Source organism: Quercus robur, chromosome 2 (genome assembly GCF_932294415.1).
Source record: "Quercus robur chromosome 2, dhQueRobu3.1, whole genome shotgun sequence".
Classification (NCBI taxonomy): domain Eukaryota; kingdom Viridiplantae; phylum Streptophyta; class Magnoliopsida; order Fagales; family Fagaceae; genus Quercus; species Quercus robur.
The window spans coordinates 12,385,182-12,395,096 of NC_065535.1; positions in this window are offsets into that span (position 1 = coordinate 12,385,182).

The window sequence follows — 9,915 nt, forward strand, 5'->3', positions numbered from 1 at the left end:
CAAAACTTCCTCAGAAAAGTTCTGTAATTTTTTCGGATGGAATTACCAATTAATATTTTTTTTTTTTTGAAACATTACCAATTAATATTGTAAATAATATAATATTATATTTTCCGCCCGTCAGGTCGTCAAATCTATTATATTACCAATTAATATTGTTAATTGGTAACTTGAAAAGTTCTCCGTGCGCTAGCAAGATTCTTTATTTATTTTTTATAGGACGCTAGCAAGATTGTCACGCGATTGCATGATTCGTGTGTGGCTTGACTCACAACCCATGCATTTTTAATTTTTCAAATCTTTAGACAATTTTTTATTAGAATCTATAAATATTAATTATCAAGAAATTTATGAATCTAACTGGTCAATAGACAACCTTTTCTTTTGTATATGTATAGATATTATTATATTCCAATTTCTTCCCACTATCAAGGAAAATTTCGAATTAGATCCTAAATTGGCGGGTTAATGTGAGTTTTTTCATGCGATTATGCATTCTTCGAATAGGAATTCATTTTTTGAAAGATCCTGACTTTTTCATCCTTATAAAGTCAGCTCTGTGCAGTTTATTTTTATACCACGTCAAGTTTAGCCCTTACTCCTTATTTGTTAACATTTCTTTTATATATATATATATATATCCAAAATAATACGAATAAATTACTTATTTTCTTAAAAGTTCACCTTTGTTTATTTTCTTTATGCAAGTTTCATGAGTCATGAGTCATGAGTTAAAATCATAAATCATTTGCCCAAAATAATTATGATTATTAAAAAAAAAATGGATTGATGAGAAAAACGGGTGAAAGGTATTTTCAGAAAGGTCATATGGAAAACTACCAGTTTAGGCTGTGTTTGGCTCAATGTAAAATATTTTCATGTGAAAATATTTTTCAGAAATGACAATATTTTCAGGTGTTTGGTCTCATCACAAAAAATGCTTTGGAAAATATTCTAAGGTGTTTGGCTGTGTTCCTAAAAATCCTCTAGAAAACACATTCTCTCACATTTTCTCAGCCTCCAAACAAATATTATAATAGGAAATCCAAATATATAAACCAAATCAACAAAAACACATAACAAAAAAAATTCAATCTTTCTAACAAATAAGCATTGATCGTCAGAAAGGGAGAGAGAGAGAGAGAGAGATTGAGAGAAAAGGAGAGGTAAAGGACCACAAATCAGTGGGTGGGTCTGATGGAGACAAGATCGGCGGGTGGGTCTGACGGCGATGAGATCTGTAGGTGGGTCTGAAGGAGGCGACAGCGACGAGATCGGTTTGTAGATCAGAGATCAAAGAGGAAGATAGAAGAGAAAGAGCATCCTTGAGTCTGAAACGCGACGGCAACGGCTTTGAGCTTGAGGCGGCAGCAGCGATGGCGAAGGTTGGGTTGGGAGTCATGCTGGAGTTTAGGGGTTGATATTTTACGGTCAACAGAAATCATTTTCCGTTTGACTGAATTTTCCGGCCAATCCAAACAATCCTCGTGGTGTAAAATATTTTTCGTATTCCTTTTACAGCCGAAACAAACACATTAAACTCAAGTGGCCATTCAAATTCTCGAGGATGGCATGTTAAAACTTAGAGGCCAACCCTTGGTCACTTCTTTGGGATATGGACTTTATTGCTTTCCCTAAAAAGTCCACTCAAATCCTACCTTTAGAAAAATATGAGATTTTTTTTTAAATAAAAAAATGATATTTACAATGGGAAATGGGAGTTAAACCCTAAATGTATCAGTTCAAAATACCAGAAAGTACAAATCAATTGAGTTACAAGGTTTGTTCGGGGCGGTTTTTGCACGTAACCACGTGTCTCTTGCTGGAAGTGTGACTTTGCTAAGCCCGAATTTGTTTTAAGGAGTTCAACCTGGAACTTAACATTGGGCCGCATAGACCAATGGCTTCCGATGTATTTTTAAGCCTACAAAATAGATGAAACCCAAAGTCTAAGAATCATGATAATGGTTGAAATAAATAAATAATATGCTTAGCATGATAGCTTTGATTAAATGGTGAGTTGATACGTTATTATTATGTATATTAAGTGATGTTCAATATTAAAAAATAATTAATTAGGTGTCAAATGTCCAACAATGGAATGAGTTCAATAGTCCATGTCTAGTTGTGGTTCATGGTTTATGTTCAATATAATAAGGTATGTCTAGCAATGGTCCATGTCCAAATAATATATGTCTTATGGTAGTTCATTTCCAAAAAAAAAAAAAAAAAAAGTGTCCAAGGGTGGTTCGTGTCCAAATAATATATGTGTGTTGGTGGTAGATCGATTTATTAATATGTATGTTCATTAAGGAAGTGTTAGTGAGATCATGTTCATTAAATAATGAGATGATATTAAAATAACTTGCATCTAGCGGTAAAATGGTAATAAATAAAATATACTTAGTAATATAAAGTAGAGGATAAAATATAATGACTTATCTTCATATTTTGCAGCTCCAACCGTAACATCAGTGGATTTAGCATTTCAGCAACTTTCATATTTTGCAACTCCAGCTGTAACATCAGTGGACTTAGCATTTTAGCAACATGGTGAAGTGAATCCTCTCATGGTGATTTCATGTTTAAAAGGGAAAAATGGGTGCAACTGGAGAGAGAAAAAGCATGTCCAGCCGTGTGCATTGGTTGGTTAAGTTTGTCTCCTTAATCATGCACTTAAATTATTTTCCCCATGTAATGCTCTTTTAGTTTTTAGTCAAACATGAGTGATATTGTCCTTCATAAGAAGGGTTTTTAATTTCATAAGTATTAGAAATGTATGTCTTCAATGAGAATGACTCTAATATGAAGTCTTTGTGTCTTTAAAGAGAAAAGCCTTAGTATTGATGTTCATATGCCTTCTATGAGAAATGGCTTTTGTAATGTGTTTTTGGAAGAGTGCTTGATGTGTTTTAAGATGTGTGGAGATGGTAAGAAATATATATATATATATATATATATATATATATATATATTGTGAGATATGGTGTTTGTAATATGTATAGGAATTATATGTAGATACTTTGTTGGACATGGATCTTGTATATGTATACTTTGTGAAATATGGAGTTTAAAGATATATGAGAGGTGTGTATGGGTATTTTGTGAGAAATGTGTTTGTAAAACATATGGAAGTGTGAGATAGATAATATGAAGGTTAAATATAGTAAGTACATGAGATTATTTGTGTTATGGGTTATGTTGCTTTCTAAGAAGGGACATTTTGTATGAGAAATAAAGAATGAGATGGAGATGTGTTTTGGGCAGCAAAAATGATGAAGTTTCAGCATAATGAAGTGTGGGAAAGATGGGTAACGGATAATGGTGTGATGTGATAGGTGTAGTGTAATAGTGTTATCTAAGAAGAGATATCTTTGTAAGGGAGATGGAGAAGTATGGAGGAGTTTAGAGGTATGTGCAGCAAGGTGAATGAAATTTTAGAATATTCAAGATGAGAGAGGGATGGATGGTGCCCTCTTTAATTTGTAGCTTGGTTCTCTTTATATAGAGCCAAGTATGTAACTAAATCAGAACTTAGTTGAAGGGAAAATTAGCAAATAAGGAAAAATCATTGGCAAAGTAAGTGGTTTCATTGGTGGGACTTTGTTTTTTAGTCAAAAGAAGAAAGGTAAAGACTTTAAGGCTAATGTTATAGCTGTAACAGCTGTCAATCACAGTTGTTACAGCTGAAAGATGTCATCCAAATGACACCTTACTTGGAGGAAAAAATATTTGGCATTAAAGTCATGGTTTGGTTAAATGGCAAGATACTCTTTATGGAATCCTCTTGTTTCTGACAGCCATTTGCTAGGATTGGGCATTAATGGGCAAATGACATCATTTTAGGACATGTGTCAACCTGCTGGAGCTTCTACAGCTCCTGCTGGAGCTTCTACAGCTCCTGCTGGAGCTTCTACAGCTTCTGCTAGAGCTGTTTACAGCTTTCGCTGGAGTTGTTTCAGCTTCTGCAGAAGCTGTTGCAGCTTCCACTGGAGCTGTTGTAGCTTCTGCTGAAGCTGTTACAGCTTATGCATAAGCTATTGTAGCTTCCTCTGGAGCTGTTATTGGTATTTTTGGCTAAATTTCCTCTCTTGAAAATTTATATGTTTAGTCCATATATAATTTTGGTAAGTAATAGACTAGTTGGTTGATGTTTGATGAAGTCTTAGAGATATAAATATGGTATTTTTATATTTTAACCAAATCTTGGAGAGTAAAGAGAGCATTTAATGTTAGATATGAGATACTAATGTATATTTAGCCATATGCTTGGAATTGATTTATATGAAAATAATAATATAATTAATATGAAATGATATAATTATATTTTAAAACTCATATTATATGATGGACATTAATTTTTATGTAAAGAGAGTTTTATCATTTTAAGTATTATGTTATATAAGAGGCTTACCAAATGTTACCTATTGCACACTGACCCGTTAGAGTTCAGGGAATTGGGGAAGATATGCTAAGCAACATGCTTTCCTTTATCAACTTTGAACCACTGAAACTTTACTGAACATACTTTTTGGCCCTCCAAATCACGACTCCCAAATTCCCTTGATGAGACTCATGAGCTTGGATCATGCGCCAAAAATGAGATGTGCCATGAGCTCGAACTATGAGCCTTGATGAGATTATATTGCCATGAGTTTTGGACCATGGGTTTCGGCATCATTTTTGTAAATATGGACTCTTTTGGGTTTTAAAATATATTTTTCCCAAAATCCATGATAATTTTGACGTGGTGCGAGTCGCCAATGAAATGAAGCCATGTGGTGTGGAAAATTTATCTCAACAAGGTTCTTGATAGAAATCAAAGAAATTTGAACTTTCTCCAAAATGTCAAATTGTCTCATCCTTTACTATTCTCTCAAATATGATCCTTGTCTCTCAATAGTTCAATGCTAATTTCGTGTCATTGTACCTAAAATTTGCTGGTCAGACACAATAACCCCACAATAACATCTTTGGCACTATTTGACTTATTTTTTATTTATGGGAGAAAACATTTTTAGTAGATTTGTGTTTTCTTTCTAAACAAATTAAATATAATCTGTAGGTTCCAGTTAGCTCAACTGGTAAAGTTTTTTATGGTTGAATAAGAAATCTAAGGTTTAATCCTTGCCTACACTAAAAATTTATTTGTATCTTGGATTATCAGAAAATGACGCCATAAACTAAATTTCTCTCAAAAAAAAAATTTTAATATAATCCAAAAGACTAATTCATTGTTCTTAATAATAAGGATAAAGATTATGTAAAAAAACTAGTGAAGTATGTGATCCTAATGACTCTATGGGTTTTTTTTTTTTTTTTTTTTGCTTAGGTATTAAAAAAAAATTATGATCGATTTCACATTCTATTTCATAACATGGTTTTGAGACCATGCTCAATTACTTTATTTTATTTTTAAATTATTTTTAGACTAAAATACAAAACTAACGCTCTAAGTTTCTTTATGTGAGAGACCGCGCCCCCGGTCCGTTTTTATAGGAATGTTGGGCCAAACCCATGTGAATGGGTGGAGTCGTGTTATTACCTCTCAAAATGGAGATTCGACTAGTTATATTTTTCCCTTTAGATTAAGGGTTTTACAATGGAGTCGCCACTTATTTAATTATTGGAAAAATAAGAAAAGCATGAATGAAAAATTCCTCATTTTATTAATTTGAAATTGAATTTACATTAATCATAGGAAAATTACATGGCTTTGGTCCTAGATACAATCTAAGATAAAGTATATGACTTTGTTTCCTAGTTACAATCTAAAAATCAAAAATTACATGGATAAGCATTTGATCTACTAACCCTTGATCTAAGCTCGAAGGCTATGTTACAAGGTGAGAAGGTGTTAGGCACCCGCATTGCCCGGTGAAACCGGTCTTCTAGACTATGGTGGCCAACATTCATATTACATCATCAAATATGTCAATCAATTTGTATGTTGAATTTAATATGTGTGCATGTGATAAACCCTAATTCAATTTATTAAGCATGGCATTTGGATTGAAAAATAAATTATAATGAATGTGTGTGGATAGTGATAACCTAGATTCAAGAATTTGAAAGAATTACTAAACAAACATGTTCATATTTTTTATGTGAATTTAATATTAAATCTAGTGATATACATGAACATGTGATGAACAACTAAGAACATGTGAAGAACACATAATAACAATTAAGAACATTCGAACATATTCAAGAGAATTATCATGCTTTAATCTTAAATTCTCATCATGGTAATATAAACAAACAGTTAGGGAAGAGGATTATACCTTCATGCAAGATCCATATAATGAAGGAGGAGATTCTTGATGGAGGTCCTAAGGGTGGAGGAAAAAAAGAGCTAGGAGAGGGAGAGTGAGTCTCACTCAATACCTTGAGTCTCAGGAAGATCAAGATATGACAAGACTACTCAACTTCACTAAAACTCAAGAGAAGAGAAGAGAGGGGGGTTTTTTTGTGTGTTTTGGAATGAAGGAGAGGGGGAGTTTATATAGTAGTGGTGGAGGAAATATGAATGGAAGATCATTTAATGAGGGTTGACAAGGAATCATGAGCCTAGACCTCATTTTAGCCTTTAGGGAAATCTGGTGCATTAAATGTGGAGATTGATGAGAGTGAAGAGCAAGCAAAGTTTGGTTTTCCCGTAACTGCTGTAACAGCTTGTAGAGCCAACTTTAAAAAATAATATCTACCTCAATTCTGATCGGAATTGTCTCATTCTTGTGCTCAAATTGAAGCCCCGGATGTCTAGTTTCTGGAAAAATTAACCTCATTCACAGATTCAAAGTTTTCTGAGAGATATCGATGAAATGATGAGTAGAGGTCATTTGTTAGAAAATGGTTTCAGCACAATTAACATTAATAGGTCTCCAAATTAGCTCCCAATTAACACTAAATGGCTCCAATCACTCCCATTTCAGACTTAATTGGTTCTAAATTTACTCTAACTAAAAGATAATTGCACGAATTACTCATTGAATAATTAATGTTTAACTATCTAGTTAATTAGGTGTGTGCGACTCTACCATAAAATGTAGTCCTAACCAATCAAATTATGACACATCATCGATCTCAAATTGATTATATTTATAACCAATTGAAATCAATTGTTCATAATCACATATAGTCGGACTCAATTTGTAATAGTGCATCTCAGCCATTAAAACTTGATTTGATGATAACTTTCAATCTAATGGTCCGATTAGGGCTCATGACCAGTCGATTTAATCGTTACAATATCAAGATCACTTTGGTGAAATGAGATTAAGGATCTAATGACCAGAATCAAGATGCATATTTCCAATGTGAAATTACCCTTTTATCCTCCATGTGAGGTTAAATACAGGTTGCAAAATAGGGTGTCAACACTTTATATTTCATTTCAGTCATCTAGTTGTGTTTTTGTTCATTTTAGTCCTCTAAATTTCAAATTTATTCAATTAAAGCATTTGTGCAACTTTTGTTAAAATTTTTTGAAAAAAAAAAATCTGGAAAATATTTTTCAATCATTAATTAAATTTTTTAATTTAAAAAAATTGAAGAAAAATTTAAAAAATTTGAAGAAAAATTTAAAAAAAAATTGAAAAAATAACTAAAACATATAACAAAAGTTGATGAAAAAAACTTTAATTGAATAAACTTTAAAATTAAAGAATTGAAATGAACGAAAGCAAAATTAAAAAACTAAAATAAAATCTGAAGAAGCTTAGAGGGTCAATTTAATATTTTAGCTTTTTTTTTTTTTTTTTACTACAATGGAATGCACACAGTAAAACATGTCATCTAAAAAAAACATGTCACGATGAATGCATTTAAGGCATTTTTAATATTTTAAAGAATATTACGATCAATTTATTTTATTTTACAGATTTACGATTAATATCCCTTTCAAAATTTATCATTTAAAAAAAATGTCACAATGAATGCAGTCATCATTGTTTATTTACATGCTTAGTTGGTCAGATGGGAATGTTGTGATGAGAGATTAGATAGATGTCATCACAGCACACTGTTATGGAACAATAAAATGCATTCAATACATATATAGGGAAGTAAGTTTAGAACGAGTGTGGTTTGAATTATTAGAAGGAAAAAGTTTTGTTCCAAAATTGAGTGTAACCTAAGACTACAACTTTACTCATAAAAAAAATTAACATTGCTACATAATTTGAAAATATAACTATTAAAATGCGTGTTCTTTATACTCTTAACATATATGTCATATTTTGTGTCAATTAGATGTAATTTACTATATAATCCATAAACTTACTTTTTCTGCATAATTTAGATTATAAAAACTTGCAATTTAAACGGCTAATTGATAACATAGCTATTGATTTTTTATCGTCTAGAAATTTAGCAAGTATGGAGGATATAAGAAGAAAATGTAATTGTAAGGACACAATTTGTAACGACCCACACATGACAGTGGGCTCGTACATAAGGGGCCCATACAATGCAATTTGTAGAGCATGGTTTAAAAGGTTAGGCCTTGGTCACCAGACAGCGGTCTAGTCGTGGCTTTTATGGAAGTTTATGTGAGGGTGGGCATGTCATGACTAGCTAAAACTTCCATCGGTGCGGCCTGTAGGGCTTTAGTTCTCGGACCCCGTCCGAGGAGCTTAATGCTCTTCTCGTTCTCCCTCTTTCAAGACTTCCTTTTTCTGGGGGGGGGGGGGGGTCCCTTCTCCCCTCGTTCTTCTTCCCTTTTATACTGGTATTCACTTTCCTTTCAATATCCACGTGTCAGTTTTACTTTCTGGGGTGGAGACTTGTCCCACAGCCCATACCTAGAGTGATTGGGAGCAGTTGTAAAAGTTGAACAACATGGTGAAGAGTATGGACCTGTCAGGCGCAGAGTCCTTTATTACTGTATTGGCAGCTTTTTCACTTGTCTCATCTCTACACTGAGCTTGTCCTTTCCTTCAGGCGTTCTGTGGGGTACCGAGCATAAGATCGTCCTCGGCCCTTATGCAAAATGGGCCAGGAACCCAGATTCTCTGGCCCCACAATAGCCCCTCAAAATCCTGCTGCCCGACCTCTTGGTTGGGGAGGAGGATTTTGGTGATGTCGGACCTAACCCATGACTCGCCCCGTTTTATCCTTCATTAATATCAGTGTCTCTTCTCTTGTCTGGGAGCTGCGCCGGATTACGAGACATTCTTCCACATTTACTCACGATGCGCTCCTGTCGGTTCGTTGTTTGAGATGCGTCTTTAAGATGTCCCCTTTACGAGGCTACCCGAGTTCTACGGTTGCAGACGGTGTTGGGAGTTGAGCGAAGACTGTCTCGTTCATAGTGTTTCTTGGAAATCTTTGTAGATTCAATGCCACCAACCTGCCCTCTATATAATAAGTAGGATAGGAAGTTACTCTCTTCACGTACAAACCCTTCACCCCCTTCAAATTCCTAATCCTTCAGTTGTGCTTAAGGTTTTCATTGCTAGTGCAATTAAACCTTAGAGTGATGTTTGAAGCACAAATGGGGATGAAGGAACCACACCCGCTCCAGAAGCACTGGGTCTCTGTGAGTCTTAGGATGGCGCGGTCAAGGCAGGGAAGACAGAGGCTCAGGACAGCTCTCCATTTTCACGAGGTGGGAGCGATTCCTCCGCCTCTTTCAGTCAAAATCCGAAGCAGGTATTGGTCGCGTCAGATTTTTGATGCGACAGCAGTGGGATTTCCCATCATTAGCACCATCCGCCCTATCGCGAGCGCTGCTAATATGGAGGCTCATCAACTTCCTGTGTGGCCACCTACGAACACCCAACTCCCTGCACCTTTTCTTCAAAAGTGCTAATCCCACGTTAAGTTCTTTTGCTGCCTGAGTTATGGGCATGTAAAAGTATTGAGAAAGGGTTTCCTTAGACAACATTTTGGAACTGCTGCATCTCTCTTCTC